Source organism: Symphalangus syndactylus, chromosome 9 (genome assembly GCF_028878055.3).
Source record: "Symphalangus syndactylus isolate Jambi chromosome 9, NHGRI_mSymSyn1-v2.1_pri, whole genome shotgun sequence".
Lineage (NCBI taxonomy): Eukaryota > Metazoa > Chordata > Mammalia > Primates > Hylobatidae > Symphalangus > Symphalangus syndactylus.
In genome coordinates, this window is record NC_072431.2 from 124,123,429 (window position 1) to 124,139,791 (window position 16,363).

Below are 16,363 nucleotides of genomic sequence, written 5' to 3' on the forward strand. Positions count from 1 at the left end.
TCTAGATTCATTGTTGTCATTTAAGGCCTTTAACAAAGCCCTCTTTCCTACATTTCCCTCACCAGAGTAATGTTATTCATGGACAAACACACATGAATATTTATATATGCTTCCAAGAATACCTAGCCACTCAAAAGATACCATTAGAATCTGAGTATGTTGCAAACATCAAATATAATTCTCTGTCAAAGATTCTAGTTTGAAAAATACCCAGCATCCTAAGTCTACAGTGAAGAGATGAGGAAACATTTTAAATTCAATTTTTATTTCATATCTCCAATTTCTTATTTCTATTTTTTTAACTTTTGTTTTAGGTTCACGGGTACATGCGTAGGTTTGTTATATAGGTAAACTCAAGTCACAGGGATGTGTTGCACAGATTATTTCATCACCCAGGTACTAAGCCTAGAACCCAAAAGTTATTTTTTCTGATCCTCTTCCTTCTCCCACTCTCCACCCTCAGGCAGGACCCAGTGTATGTTGTTCCCCTCTTTGTGTCCATGTGTTCTCATTGTTTGGTTCTCACCTAGAAGTGAGAACATGTGGTATATGGTTTTCTGTTCCTGTGTTAGTTTGCTAAGGATAATGGCCTCCAGCTCCATCCGTGTTCCTGCAAAGGATATTACCTCATTCTTTTTTATGGCTGCATATTATTTAATGGTGTATATATACTACATTTTCTTTATCTAGTCTAACACTGATAAGCATTTAGGTTGACTCCATGTCTTTGCTATTGTGAATAGTGCTGCAATGAACATATGAATGCCATGTGTCTTTGTGGTAGAATAATTTCTATTCCTTTGAGTATATACCCAGAAATGGGATTGCTGGATCAAAAGATACTTCTGTTTTTAGTTCTTTGAGGAATCGCCACATTGTTTTCCACAATGGTTGAATGAACTTACACTCCCGCCAATAATGCGTAAGTGTTCCCTTTTCTCCACAACCTCGCCAGCATCTGTTATTTTTTTAATTTTTAATAATAGCCATTCTGACTGGTCTGAGATTCCAATTCCTTATTCTTATTCTTATGAATCCCCTTATTCATAAGATTACTATTCTACAGCAGGCTATATATGAACTCTTAATAATTACTTTCTTCATGTAATAGACTTCTTAATATAGACATACCTTAGAGATATGGCTGGTTCAGTTCCTGAACACTGCCATAAAGTAAATATTGCAATAAAGTGAGTCACATCAATTTTTGGTTTCCAAAAAACTGCAAATAAAAGTAATGTTTGCACTATAGTGTAATCTATTTAGTGTGCAATAGCATTATATATAAAAATGTATTTATTTTAATTTAAAAATACTTTATTGAGGTCAGGCACAGCGGCTCACACCTGTAATCCCAGGACTTTGGGAGGCCAAGGCGGACAGATGACTTGAGCCCAGGAGTCTGAGACAAGCCTGGCCAACATGGCAAAACCCTATCTCTACTAAAAATACAAAACATAGCCACATGTGATAATCCCAGCTACTCCGGGAGGCTGAGGCAGGAGAATCGCTTGAACCCAGGAAGCACAGATTGCAGTGAGTCGAGATCACACCACTGCACTCCAGCCTGGGCGACAGAGCAAGACTCTGTCTCAAAAATACATAAATAAAATTAAAATACTTTATTGCTAAAAAAAATGATAACCATCATCTGGCCCTTCAGGAAGTCATCATCTTTAATGGTGGAAGGTCCTAACTCAGTGTTTGTTGATGACTGTTGACTGATGAGGGTGGTAGCTGCTGAAGGCTGGGCGGTCAGTGGCAGTTTCTTAAAATAAGGCAACAAAGAAGTTTGCTACATTGGTTGACTCTTTCTTCAAAAAGGTTTCTCTGTAGCATGCAATGCTGCTTGATAGCATTTTACCAGCAGTAGAACCTCTTTCAAAACTGAAACCCTATGGCTGCTTTAGCAACTAAGTTTATGTAATATTCTAAATCTTTTGCTGTCATTTCAGTAATGTTCACAGCATCTCCACCAGGAGAAGTTGCCATCTCAAGAAGCTATTTTCTTTGGTCATCTATAAGAAGCAACTCCTCACCCATTCAACTTTTATGAATGCATGAGATTGCAGCAATTCAGTCAAATCTTCAGGCTCCACTTCTAATTCTAGTTATCTTGCTATTTCCAACCTACAGTAACTTATTCCACTAAAGTTAAACCCGCCCCGCCCCCCCCCCTCGAAGTTATCCATAAGGACTGAAACCAACTTCCTCCAAACTCCTGTTAATGATGACATTTTGACCTCCTCACGTGAGTCACAAATGGTCTTAAGGGCATCTAGAATGGCAAATTCTTTCCAGAAAGTTTTCAATTTAATTTGCCTATATCCATCAGAGGAGTCACTATCTATGTCAGCTATAGCCTTATGAAATGTATTTCTTAAGTAATAAGACTTGAAAGTCAAAATTCTTCATTGATGCATGTGCTGCAGAATGGATGTTGTGTTAGCAAGGATGAAAACAACATTAACTTGCTTATACATAACCATCAGAGTTCTTCAGTAACCAAGTGCATTGTCAACGAACAATAATATTTTGAGAAGAATCTTTTTTTTCTGAGCAGCAGGTGCAGTGGGTTTAAATATTCAGTTAAATATTTTGTAAAGAGATGAGCTGTCATCTGGGCTTTGTTGTCCCATTTATAGAGCACAGGCAGAGTATACGTAGCATAATTCTTAAAGGCCCTAAGATTTGGAGAATGGTAAATGAGCAATGGCTTCAACTTAAACTCAACAGCAATATTACCCCCTAACCAGAGAGTCATCCTGTCCTTTGAAGCATTAAAGCTGGGCACTGACTTCGCCTCTCTAGCTCTGAAACACCTGGATGACACCTTCCAATAGAAGACTGTTTTGTCTGCAATGAAAATCTGTTGTTTGGTGTAGCCACCTTCATTGATTATTTTAGCTAGATCTTTGGGATTACTTGCTGCAGCTTCTACATCAGCACTTGTTTCACCTTGCATTTTTATATTATGTAGAAGTCTTATTTCCCTAAACATCATGAACCAATCTCTCCTAGCCTCCAACTTTTCTTCGCCAAATTCCTCACCTCTCTCAGCCTTCATTAAATTGAAGAGTTAGGGCCTTGTTCTAAATTAGGCTTTGGCTTAAGGGAATGTTGTGGCTGGTTTGATCTATCCAGACCACTACAACTTTCTCCATGTCAGCAATAAGAATGGCTGGCTCTCTTATCACTTATGTGTTCACTAAAGTAGCGCTTTTAATTTCCTTCAAGAACTTTTCCTTGCATTCACAACTTGGCTGTTCGGCACTAAAGACATAGCATTTGGCCTGTCCTGGTTTATCAACATTCCTTCTTACTAAGCTTAATCATTTCTAGCTTTTGATTTAAAATGAAAGAAGTGTGAGCCTTCCTTTCACTTGAACACTTAGAGGACATTGTAGAGTTAACTGGCCTCATTTCAACATTGTTGTGTCTCAAGGAGTAGGGAGGCCAGAGGAGAGGGAGAGTTGGAAGAACGGTTGGACAGAGGAGTAGTGAGAACACATATGTTTATAAATTAAGTACATCACCTTATGAAGGCATGGTTCACGGTGCCCCAAAACAATCACAATAGCAGTAAGGTAAAGACCGCTGGACGGGGGGGAGGGGCCAAGATGGCCAAATAGAAACAGCTGCAGTTTGCAGTTCCCAGCAAGACCAACGCAGAAGGTGGGTGGTTTCTGCATTTCCAACTGAGGTACACAGTTCATCTTATTGGGACTGGTTAGGCACTGGGTGCAACCCATGGAGAGCAAGCAGAAGCAGGGTAGGGCGTCACTTCACACTGGAAGTGCAAGGAGCCAGGGGAACTCCCTCCCCCAGCCAGCCAGGGGAAGTGGAGAGGGACTGTGCTACCCGCCCAGCGTACTACGCTTTTCCCATGGATTTTTGCAATCCACAGATCAGGAGATTCCCTCGTGACCCTACACCACCAGGGCCCTGGGTTTCAAGCACAAAACTGGGCGGCTGTTTGGGCAGACACCGAGCTGCAGGAGTTTTTTCGTATGCCAGTGGCACCTGGGACTCCAATGAGAAAGGACAACCGTCCACTCCTCTGGAAAGGGGGCTGAAGCCAGGAACCCAAGAAGTCTAGCTCAGCAGGTCCCACTCCCACGGAGCCTAGCAAGCTAAGAAACATTGGCTTGAAATTCTCGCTGCCAGCACAGCAGTCTGGAGTCGACCTGGGATGATCGAGCTTGGTGGGGGAAGCAGCGACCGCCATTATTGAGGCTTTCGTAGGTGGTTTTCCCCTGATAGTGCTAAGGAGACTGGAAGGTTTGGACTGGGCACAGTCACCACAGCAAAGCAAAGTGGCTGTGGCCAGACTGCTTCTCTGGATTCCTCCTCACTGGGCAGGGCATCTCTGCAGGATATGCAGCAGTTCAGTCAGGAGCTTACAGATAAAACTCTCATCCTGGTAGGACAGAGCACCTGGGGGAAGGGGTGGCTGCAGTCGCAGCTTCAGTGGACTTAAATCTTTCCTGCCTGTCAGCTCTGAAGACAGCGGCTGATCCTGACAAGGATTCTCCCAGCACAGCGCACCAGCTCTGCTAAAGGACAGACTGCCTCCTCAAGTGGGTCCCTGACCCCCCTGCCTCCTGACTGGGAAAGACCTCCCAATAGGGGTTGACAGACACCTCATATAAGAGAGCTCCAGCTGGCATCAGGCTGGTGCCCCTCTGGGACAAAGCTTCCGGAGGAAGGAGCAGGCAGCAATCTTTGCTGTTCTCCAGCCTCCACTAGTGATATCCACACAAACATGGTCTACAAACTGCAGCAGACCTGCAGAAGTCCAGCAAACTGCAGCAGACCATCAGAAGAAAGGCCTGTTAGAAGAAAAACTAACAAACAGAAAGCAACAACATCCACATCAACATCAAGAACCGCCCCCACAGGCCGAGCGTGGTGGCTCACGCCTGTAATCACAGCACTTTTGGAGGCTGAGGCGGGTGGATCAGGAGGTCATGAGATCGAGGATATCCTGGCTAACATGGTGAAACCCCATCTCTACCAAACATACAAAAAATTAGACGGGTGTAGTGGCAGGCACCTGTAGTCCCAGCTACTCAGGAGGCTGAGGCAGGAGAATGGCATGAACCCAGGAGGCAGAGCTTGCAGTGAGCCGAGATCAAGCCACTGCACTCCAGCCTGGGTGACAGAGCAAGACTCCATCTCAAAAAGAAAAAAAAAAAAAAAAAGAACCCCCCCACAAAAAACCCATCCAAAGGTCATCAGCCTCAAAGATCAAAGGTAGATAAATCCACGAAGATAAGGAAAAGTCAGCACAAAAATGCTGAAAATTCCAAAAGCCAGAATGACTTTTCTCCTCCAAATGATCGCAACACCTCTCCAGCAAGGGCACAGAACTGGACAGAGAATGAGATTGAGGAATTGACAGAAGTAGGCTTCAGAAGGTGGGTAATAACAAACTCCTCTGAGCTAAAGGAGCATGTTCAAACACAATGCAAAGAAGCTAAGAACGTTGATAAAAGGTTATTAGAGAAACTGCTAACTAGAATAACCAGTATAGAGAGGAACATAAATTCCATGTGACATGTCTGTTCCCCCTTTACCTTCCACCATGATTGTAAGCTTCCTGAGGCCTCCCCAGAGGCTGAGCAGATGTTAGCACCATGCTTCCTGTAAAGCATACAGAATGATGAGCCAATTAACTAAATCTCTTTCCTTTATAAATTACCCAGTCTCAAGTATTTCTTCATAGCAATGTGAGAATGGCCAAATACAAATAGTATTATGAACAACCTTATGTAATCTCATTTTTTCATAGAGTCATATATGAAAGCACTTTTAAGAAGATTATGCACTATACTACACAAGTATAAAAGACTATTATTCTATATGATAGGTCCTCCTCTTTCAAACACTGAATAGCACCAGTATTAATTCAGTCACTGTTAAATTATATGCCTTCTTAAATTACAAATACATAATCTCCAACTTTCAGTGATTGACTTAGATACTTGTCTACTTTAAAGTAAATAAATAGCAATTTACATGGTTAACCATAAACCAAACAATTTGAAATAATAACAAAATGAAGTCTATAACCAAAAGATGCTTATATCCTAGTTGATCAAAACTATTTTATGTAGTATTTTATATAGTAAAATAAATAAAATAGTAAAATAAATTATTTAGGAAGTCTCATGAGATTTATTTATAAAAGAAAATCATAGGCCAGGCACAGTGGCTCACTCCTGTAATCCCAGCACTTTGAGGCCAAGGTGGGTAGATCCCTTGAACTCAAGAGTTCAAGACCACACTGGGCAACATGGCAAAACATCATCCCTAAAAGATAAACAAAAATGGCTGGGCATGGTGGCTCACACCTGTAATCCCAGCACTTTGAGGCCAAGGGGGGCAGATCACTTGAGGTCAGGAGTTCAAGACCAACCTGGCCAACATGGTGAAAACTTGTCTCTACTAAAAGTACAAAAAATTAGCCAGGTGTGGTGGCACACACCTGTAATCCCACCTATTCGGGAGGCTGAGGCAGAAGAATTGCTTGAACCCAGGAGGCGGAGGTTACAGTGAGCCAAGATCACACAACTGCACTCCAGCCTGGGCGACAGAGCGAGACTCCATCTCAAAATAATAAATAAATAAACAAAAATTAGCTGGCATTGTGGTGCATGCCTGTGGTCCCAGTACTTGGAGGGCTGAGGTGGGAGGATCACTTGCGCCTAGGAGGCAGAGGCTGCAGCAAGCTGAGATCATGCCACTGCACTCCAGCCTGGGCAAAAGAGTGAGACCCTGTCTCAAGGAAAAAAAAAAAAAAATCATACGTGATTCCCATTTTACTGAAAAATCATTAGAAAGACAACACATAATCATTTAAATCCCGTTACAATAAACAAAGAGTATGCCCACTATTCCACGAAGTTTAAATTTAATCCTTTTTTAAAAAAAAGAACCTGGAAAATCAAAGGCCAATCAGTTAGGGCTTATGTTTATTTTGGTGATATATTACTATATTACTGCTATGACAGTTGATCTATATTTAATATTACTTGCCAATTAGTTTTATTTAAGAGTATTTCAAGATTTAGATAAAATTCTGACCTAACAATCACATTTTCAATGCAGAGGTCTGGTACTCACTTAATATTATATGATAATTTCTATTGTATTCTTGGATATGAATATAACTATACACACAGATATAGACATATACAAACACACAAACATGTTTTCATGGAAAAAGGTGTTTTCCTAAAATAGTAGAGATGTTTAGGAATTCTACTCAAGAGTAGAGATACTTAGAAATTCTATATGAAGAAAAGTTATATTACATTAATTAACTGATTACATTGAGTTAGAATTACACTGATTGATTTTCTAATGTTAAACCCGCCTGACATTAATTGTATAAAGTCTTTTATATTTTATCTTTTTAAAATCTTGCTACCTTTGATTAGCTAATATTTCGTATAATATTTTTGCATATATATTCATAATTGACATTAGCTATAATTATCTTTTCTTGTGTCCTTGTCAGTTTGGCATCAATATTATGTTATCAAGATGATTCCATTCTCTAGAGGAGTTTACATAAAACTGGAATTATTAGCTCCTTTATTGTTTCTTTTTATTCTTGGTAAAACAATATAGGCCAGCAATTTTGACACTGACTCAATCTATTTAATGATTACCATACTATTCAGTTTTCTATTTTCTACTTCTTAAGTTAGATGGGGAAGGAGGAAGGATTATATCTAGCCAAACAATACTATAGTAAAGATCATGGCTGAAAAGCCTCACCCAGACACTCAAAGTTTCTAGGAAACTTTTTAGTCCTTCACTCTTAAAATGAGAAAACATGATATTTTTAAAAATTATCCAGCATGAAGATAAAATCTAAATCAAATAATGGTAAAGGGTGAGGGGCAACCTAAGAGAAACAGATATTTAAAAACAAGAAAACTTCAAAATATCCTCAAAGAACATAAGCAGCTCCAGAATAGGGTATCACCAAAAATCCTTTCCTTCATAAAAGCAACAAGAACGCTAGCAAAAATTATCTGAATCTAGTTTCTCATTAACTCTTTAAATTAACCAAAAACTTGCAGTAATCCAAAAAGCATTTATTCAGGGAAATCAATTGAATCTCAGTAAGAATAGTGAGATTTGTGGCATTTTAACTTGTACTATTCTCATCCCCTCCCCACCAGCTCCTGATAGCTTCAAAAATCAATTGCCTTAGAATAGTAGTAGCTTATGGAATCCAGCAGCCTAGCCAGCACTGTGGGGAAGGAGAGAAGAACAGGGTTGGAGCTCCCCAAAAGCCCCAGCCACAGAGAACCAGGCATATATATAGCCTTTGAAAAGCTCTGACATATTCCTGGCATCCAGAAAACCATGCAAGTGCAAGGCTATATATATGCCTAGTCCCTGAGAAGGCCCCAGTCTCTCATCTCTGGCTGACCTTAAGGCTCTGTGCAAGTAGGAAGCAAAGGCTAAGGCAGAGTTTTAATCAGCCCACAAAAGCACTGAATGCATACTCCAACATAAAGAAAGAACCACTCAGCAAAGGCTAGAAGACTTATTTGTTCACAGCATTTAAGAAAATCTTCTGTCCATTCATTAGCTGACCATCTACAAACAAAGTAGAGCTCTCATTGGCCACACATGATAAAGAATACACACTTTATAGATTTAGACAGAAAAGTCACCATCAGCAATATAAAAAGGTATTCAACATCATTAGTCATTAGAAAAATGCAACTCAAGGTCCAGGCATGGTGGCTCATGCCTGTAATCCCAGCACTTTCGGAGGCCAAGGTGAGCAGATCACGAGGTCAGGAGTTCAAGACCAACCTGGCCAACATGGTGAAACCCCATCTCTACTAAAAATACAAAAAAATTAGCTAGGCATGGTGGCGCATGCCTGTAATCCCAGCTACTTGGGAGGCTGAGGCAGGAGAACCACTTGAACCCAGGAGGCTGAGGCTGCAGTTAGCCAAGACCGTGCCACTGCACTCCAGCCTGGCGACAGAGCGAAACTCCATCTGAAAAAAAAAAAAGAAAAGAAAAAAAGAAAAATGCAAATCAAAACCACTTGTTTTTATTAAGCTTTCTTAAATGTATGTATAGATAACATTTATTTCAATGTTTAATATGAGTGTTTTGAGTCTTTATTTAGAAGTTTAGTGATTTTTTTTACCAGAAATATGCTCCAAGAACTTAACTCATTTATATCAATTAACCTACGCTAAAACTGGTTTCATTCTATGTCATTCACTTAAAGTCACAATTCCTAAGAACCTATGAATGATGTTAAATGAGGACTTCTATTTCATGCCACTAAGATGGTTATCATCAAAAAGACTGATGATAACAGGTGATGGCAAAGACGGAGAGAAACTGGAACTCTCAAACATTACTCATACTGTCATTCAGCAGCATTAGAAAACAGTCCGTCAGTTCCTCAAAAAGCTAACCATAAAGTTACTATTTGACCCAGAAATTCTAATACTGAGTGTATACCCAAGAGAACAGAAAATCTATGTCAACACAAAAATTTGTATATAGAACCCCCAACAAAATAGTCTATGGCATTTAATAAATCTCAAATAGGAGACAGAGCCTAGGACCACCCACTACATCAGTTGAGCATCTACCATCCTGTCACCATTACATAAACCTGCAGAAAAGTGTTCAGAAATACTGAAGTTCAGTCCTCAAAGAGATGTTCAGTGGAAAAAACAAACTAGTAAGACAGGTAAGAACTCCAACTCTTTTTATAAATAGAAGATCAAAATAAAGCCACCAAAGTATCAGGAAATTGCAAAGAATGGCATGGAAACTATGCAAATATGCAAACTATTCAAAAGTAAGAAAAAGAAAAAATAACAAAGGTAGAAATGAACAAAACACACAAAAGACAACGTGCCCAACCAAGAAAATAGTCAAAACTCAAGAACAGGGGCACATTCAACACAACAGTTTCACACTATAAAATACTTTTAATACTAAAAACATTTGGTAAAACCAGAATTCAAATATGAGATGAAAAGTGAGACTGCAGTTCTATCAGAAGATCATAAGTTAAAAAGAATACCAAGGGGGGACCCCTAAACAGATTTGATTAAACATAGCTAATCATCTCTCCTAAAGCGCCACTTAAATGAAAGTAAAAAATAAAAACAAATGGCAGAAACAATGAACGGTGGAGAAAATGACAGTCAACAAAAGATGTCAGAAGCAAATTTGGAAGATAGGAAGCAAACTGACAAGTGATAATGACTTAGGTTTCAGCTTTTTCACCTTTTCTAAATGTGTAAAAAGGGAGAAGCCTAGTAGCAACCTGATTTACAGCCACAAAAGCTCAGAAATTGGAGGCACAATGTCTTAGTCCATCCAGCCTGCCATAACAAGATACCATAAACTAGGTAGTTTATAAAAAACAGAAATGTATTTCTCACAGTTCTGGAAGATGGGAAATACAAGATCAAGGTGCTGGCAGATTCAATGTCTGGCAAGAGCCTACTTTCTAGTTTAGAGGATGCTTTCTAGCTGTGTCCTAACATGGTGGGAGGGAAGAACTCTGGTTCTTCAGTCCCTTATAAAGGCACCAATTCTACTTAAGGTTTCCACCATCAAGACCTAATAATCTCCTGAAGACCCCACCTCCTAATACCGTCACAATGGTAATTAGGTTTCAACATACAAATTTAGGAGGGACACAAACATCCAGACCCTAGCAAAACAGCTAACTCTGAAGCCAAGCTATATAGTAAAAATGAATACAGGAGCATTGTTGGAAGCCTCTATAACCAGTACTTTACACTCTCAGGTTGCCTCTGCCAGCTCCCTCCCTGAAAAATCCCCCTCCATATCCTGGTAAAAGGGAAGGAGTTTACAAACTAGAGGTTGATCAAAAGAGGTTCTGAGGATGTGAAAAGCAACACAACTGGGGGTCGGGGTAAGACACCTTATTAAAAATAAGGAGATTAAGCAACATCTGCACAGTGGGCAGTTAGACCTCACAGCGCCCTGAACACTGACTCCTATACTCATAGCAATATAAGGAGGAGATTAAAAGATTTCTTTCTAGGGAAACTACCAGGCCAAGAAAAAAGACATCGTAAGGTTCCCCAATTCAATGCAAGGGTTCCACATCCAAAGAGCTTCTTCTCATCTTTTTAGTGCCTCATTCTTAAATATAAACACACAGTCTAGAATCACTGGACATTTGCAGAAAGGTTCTTGTATTAGGCTGTTCCTGCATGGCTATAAAGAAATATGTGAGAATGGGTAATTTATAAAGAAAAGAGGTTTAATTGGCTCACAGTTCTGCAGGCTGTACAGGAAGCATGACGCTGGCATCGCTTGGCTTCTGGGGAGCCCTCAGGAAACTTACAATCATGGTAGAAGGTGAAGGGGGAGCAGGCATGTCACATGGCCAGATCAGGAGCAAGAGGAAGGAGGTGCTACAAGAGGAAGGAGGTGCTACACACTTAAATGACCAGATCTCGTGAGAGCTCATTCACTACTAGGAGGATAGTACCAAGAGGAATGGTGCCAAACCATTCATGAGAAATCTGCCCCCATGATCTCCTCCCACCAGGCCCTATTTCCAACACTGGTGGTTACATTTCAATATGAGATTTGGGCAGAGACACACATCCAAACTATATCACTTCTCATGTGAAACTCAGAGGCTACTACAAAATGAAGACAAACACTCAGAGAAAATAAAGACCAGGCCGGGCACAGTGGCTCACACCTGTAATCACAGCATTTTGGGAGGCCAAGGTGGGATGACCACTTGAGTCCAGGAGTTCAAGACCAAACTGGGCAACACAGTGAGACCCTGTGTCTACAAAGAATAGAAAAAATCAGCCAGGTATGGTGGTGCACACCTGTAGTCCCAGGTACTTGAGAGGCTGAGGTGGGAAGATGGCTTGAGCCCAGGAGGTTTTTTTTTTTTTTTTTTTTTTAGACAGAGTTTCACTCTTGTCACCCAGGCTGGAGTGCAATGGTACCATCTCGGCTCACTGCAACCTCTGCCTCCCAGGTTCAAGTGATTCTCCTGCCTCAGCCTCCTGAAGTAGCTGGGATTACAGGCACCCGCTACCATGCCCAGCTATTTTTTTTTTTTTTTTTGTATTTTTAGTTGAGATGGGATTTCACCACGTTGGCCAGGCTGGTCTTGAACTCCTGACCTCAGGTGATCCACCCGCCTTGGCCTCCAAAAGTGCTGGGATTACAGGCATGAACCACCACGCCCAGCCAAGCCCAGGAGGTTTAAGCTGCAGTGAGCCATGATCGAGCCACTGCATTTCCAGCCATTGCAGCAGAGCAAGATCCAGTCTCAAAAACAAGAAGAAATAAAACAAAAGAAGACAAGACCATCAAGGGAGGGGTGGGGGGAAAAACACCTTCAAAATAAGTATGACTTATATCCTCAAAGAGTTAAATTAAGACATTACAAACAAGAAACAAGGAGAATATACTAAGAAAGTTATCATCAAATAACAAGAATGAGCTTAGAAATTAAAAACCCAAAAGATGAAATAAAATGTAATAGAAAGGCTGCAATATAAAATTGACAAAATCTCTCAGAAAATAAGAGTAAAAATATAAAAAGATGGACAATAGAAGAGATAAGCATTATAAGGATGTCAACTTTATGTCAAAATGACCTATAAATGCAATCTAATTTTAATCAAAATTACAGGAATGTCTCTTGATGGAATATAATAAGCCATTCCTGAAACTCATATAGGGAAGAAAAAGGCCAAGAATAACTCCTCCCTCACCCCTAAAAAATATTAAGAATAATGACAAAGGAACATTCTCTATCAGATATCAAGACTTACTCTAAAGGTATAGTGAACAAAACAATTTAGTACTGATGCAGAAACAAACATGCAAGTGAAACAGAATACAGTACCCAAGAACAAAGTCTTAGATATGAAAGAACTTGATGTGTGATGGAAATGACATTATAAATCAATATGTGGTAAAAGAACAGACAATTGAATAACTAGTACAGGGACGCTTGGCTATCTATTTGGAAAAACAAAGTTAGATCCCATCTCATGCTATATACACATTATCTTTATGACTTTGGGTTATATAAGACAAAACAATCACAACTATAAAGAAATATACTGACAAATTCAACTACATTAAAATTTAAAACTAGGCCAAGTGCGGTGGCTGACGCCTGTAATCCCAACACTTTGGGAGGCCAAGGCAGGTGGATCACCTGAGGTCAGGAGTTCAAGACCAGCCTGGCCAACATGGTGAAACCCTGTCTCTACTAAAAATACAAAAGAAAATTAGCTGGGCATGGTGGCGGGCACCTGTAATCCCAGCTACTCGGGAGGCTGAGGCAGGAGAATCGCGTGAACCGGGGAGGCAGAGGTTGCAGTGAGCCAAGATCACACCACTGCACTCCAGCCTAGGTGATAGAGTGAGACTCCGTGTCCAAAAAAAAAAAAATTTTTAACTGTTCATCATACACAATGTAAACTGCCTCTCTGTCTCTACAAAGAAGAAAAAGATGTTTGCAAAAGGAATGTACATAACCAAGGGTTAGTTACTAAATATATTTTTTTAAAAAACACTCTTTTTTTGTTTTGTTTTGTTTTGTTTTGTTTTGTTTTGTTTTGTTTTGTTTTGTTTTGTTTGAGACAGGGTCTTGCTCTGTAGCCCAGGCTGTGATCATAGGACAATGCAGCCTTGACCTCCCAGGCTCAAGCAATCCTCTCATCTCAGCCTCCCTAGTAGCCAGGATCACAGGTATATGCCACTACGCCTGGCTAATATATATATATATATTTTATAAATATATATATATATATATATATTTTTTTTTTTTTTTCACAGAGACAGTGTCTCTGTTGCCCAGGCTGGTCTCGAACTCCTGGGCTCAAGCAATTCTCCTACCTCAGACTCCTAAAATACTGGGATTACAGGCAGGAGCCACCACCACCCCCGGCCAAAAGCTCCTATTAATCAGTAAAAATATACCCAAAAATCCAAAAGAAAAAAGGCAAAAAATATAAACTGGTACTTCACAAAAAAGAAATATGAATGGTCAATAAACATAACATGGCCAATGTCAAGGAAGTGGAAATTTAAGCAAGAATGAGATACAATTTCACACATACCCTATTTCAAAAGAAATTAAATCTGAAAAATACCAAGAGGCTGTAAAGGAAGAGAAACTCTTCTTTGAAATTGTTATACCCACTTAAGAGAACAATTTGGCACATATTTTATACACACTAAACACATACCCACATAAAAAGATTTGATGTTCATGGAATCACTGTCTGTAATAATTTAAACTTGGAAAGAACTTAAATCTCAATGTCAGTGTTATGGTTTGAATGCGTGTCCCTTCCAAAACTCACCTTGAAATGTAATCCCCCATGTGACAGTATTGAGAGGTGGGGCCTTTAAGTGAGGACTGGGTCATGACAGCTCTGCCCTCGTGAATGGGTTAATCCAATCATGGATTAATGGATTAATGGGTTATCATGGCAGTAGAACTGATGGCTTTACAAGAAGAGAAAGAGAGACCTGAGCTGGCACGCTCAGCCCACCAGCATGCAATGCCCTGTGCAGCCTTGGACCTCTGCAGAGTTCCCATCAGCAAGAAGGCCCTCGTCAGATGCAGTCCCTTGACATTAGATGTCTCAGCCTCCAGAACTGCAAGAATAAATTCCTTTTTCTTTATAAATTAGCCAGCTTCATATATTCTGTTATAAACAACAGAAATTGGACAAGGCAGTCAGGTAATGAGTAAATTATGGCACATGCACAACATAAAATACTATACAGCAGTTAAACTGAATGAACAGAACCTATTTTATTAACTTTAACAAATCGCAAAAATACAAGTAGGCCAGGCGTGGTGGCTCACAGTTGCAATACCAGCACTTTGATAGGCCAAGGCGGGTGGATCACTGGAGCTCAGGAGTTCAAGAATAGATTGGCCAACATGGCGAAACCCCGTCTCTACTAAAAATGCAAAAATTAGCCAGCTGTGGTGACACGTGTCTGTGTTCTCAGCTACTCGGGAGGCTGAGGTGGGAGGATTGCTTGAGCCCAGGAGGCAGAGGTTGCAGTGAACCAAGATCGTGCCACTGCACTCCAGCCTGGGTGACAGAGTGAGACCCTGTCTAAAAGAAAAAAAAACGTGAAAAATATAAGTTGGACAAAGAAGCATCCTGTATGATATTCTAATGTATATCCTAAAACAAAAATACTAAAATAATACAATATACTGTCAATGTATACAGACAGAAAATTAAACACCAACTTCAGAATGGCAGTTATTCTTTTGGGGCTGAAGTGGTGGCAGGATGGGGAAGGGATTCAGAATTGTCTTCAATGATATAACCATTTACTGTTTGTTTCCAGTTCCAGTAAACATAACACACACTAACATGATCTAGGTAGCATTTGTTACATTAATGGTATTGTTGGGTTATACTGGGCATTGAGTATATATAAATCCCTGGGGGGGTTGTATGTTCAAATATTTGCTTTTAAGTTTATGGTTGTATCAATATCATCCAATTCTGAGATGCAATGTAACACACAAGAAAATCCAAAAAAAATCTACAAAAATACCTCACGCAATTTACAGAAAAACTTGCCTTCATCCCAAATAAATGTAACTTTAAAATTTTTGTTACAGAACATATTTTCTAATCACACCAAAAGCTACCTGCATCTTTATTATGTGTGTCTGTGTGTGTGAAATAAAATCATATTAAGGACATTGGAAATTGAGGGAGTTTCTTCTTTTTTCCACTAGAGGGGGTTGTTGAACTTAAAATATTTTAAAATGAGGCTTGTTTTTGAACTGACATTTAACATCACAGGAAACTACATTTGGCTGTTAGAAAATAAACTTGCTTTCTTTCCACATCTTCCAGAAACATAGCCCAAAAAATATAATTCTTTATATATACTCATATAAACAACATTTCTCAGAATCCAAAATATGGTTCCGTTCCAATTCTGAAGAATTACACTAGTTAGAAAAGTATCAGAGCTAAATGTACGCCCGTTTTCTAGCTTATAAAATATATCAATATAGCTAACTACAACCTTAATCTATTACATTATTATCTCCTGAAAGACCCAGAACAAGTTCCTCCTCTCTAAGTCCCCAAGGCCAGCAAAGTTCTACAATTACAAAGTGTTTGTTGCTGTAGAGTATAAACTGGTGCTTTGTATAACATGTATCATAATTGTGAATCCATAAGCTTGAAAACGCAACAATTATATTTCTAGGCCTTTACACAGAAGAATCATTTGTATGACTGCTCAAAGATATGGACAAGAATGTTAGTGAATCATTAATTAG

General features: G+C 39.7%; 1 protein-coding gene across 50 annotated transcripts in view; it reads right to left on the minus strand.

Annotated features, from left to right (window-relative positions):
• CCDC171 (coiled-coil domain containing 171) overlaps nucleotides 1-16,363 on the minus strand; it is a 416,355-nt gene that overhangs the window by 341,484 nt on the left and 58,508 nt on the right. The gene's annotated exons all lie outside the window — the stretch shown is intronic.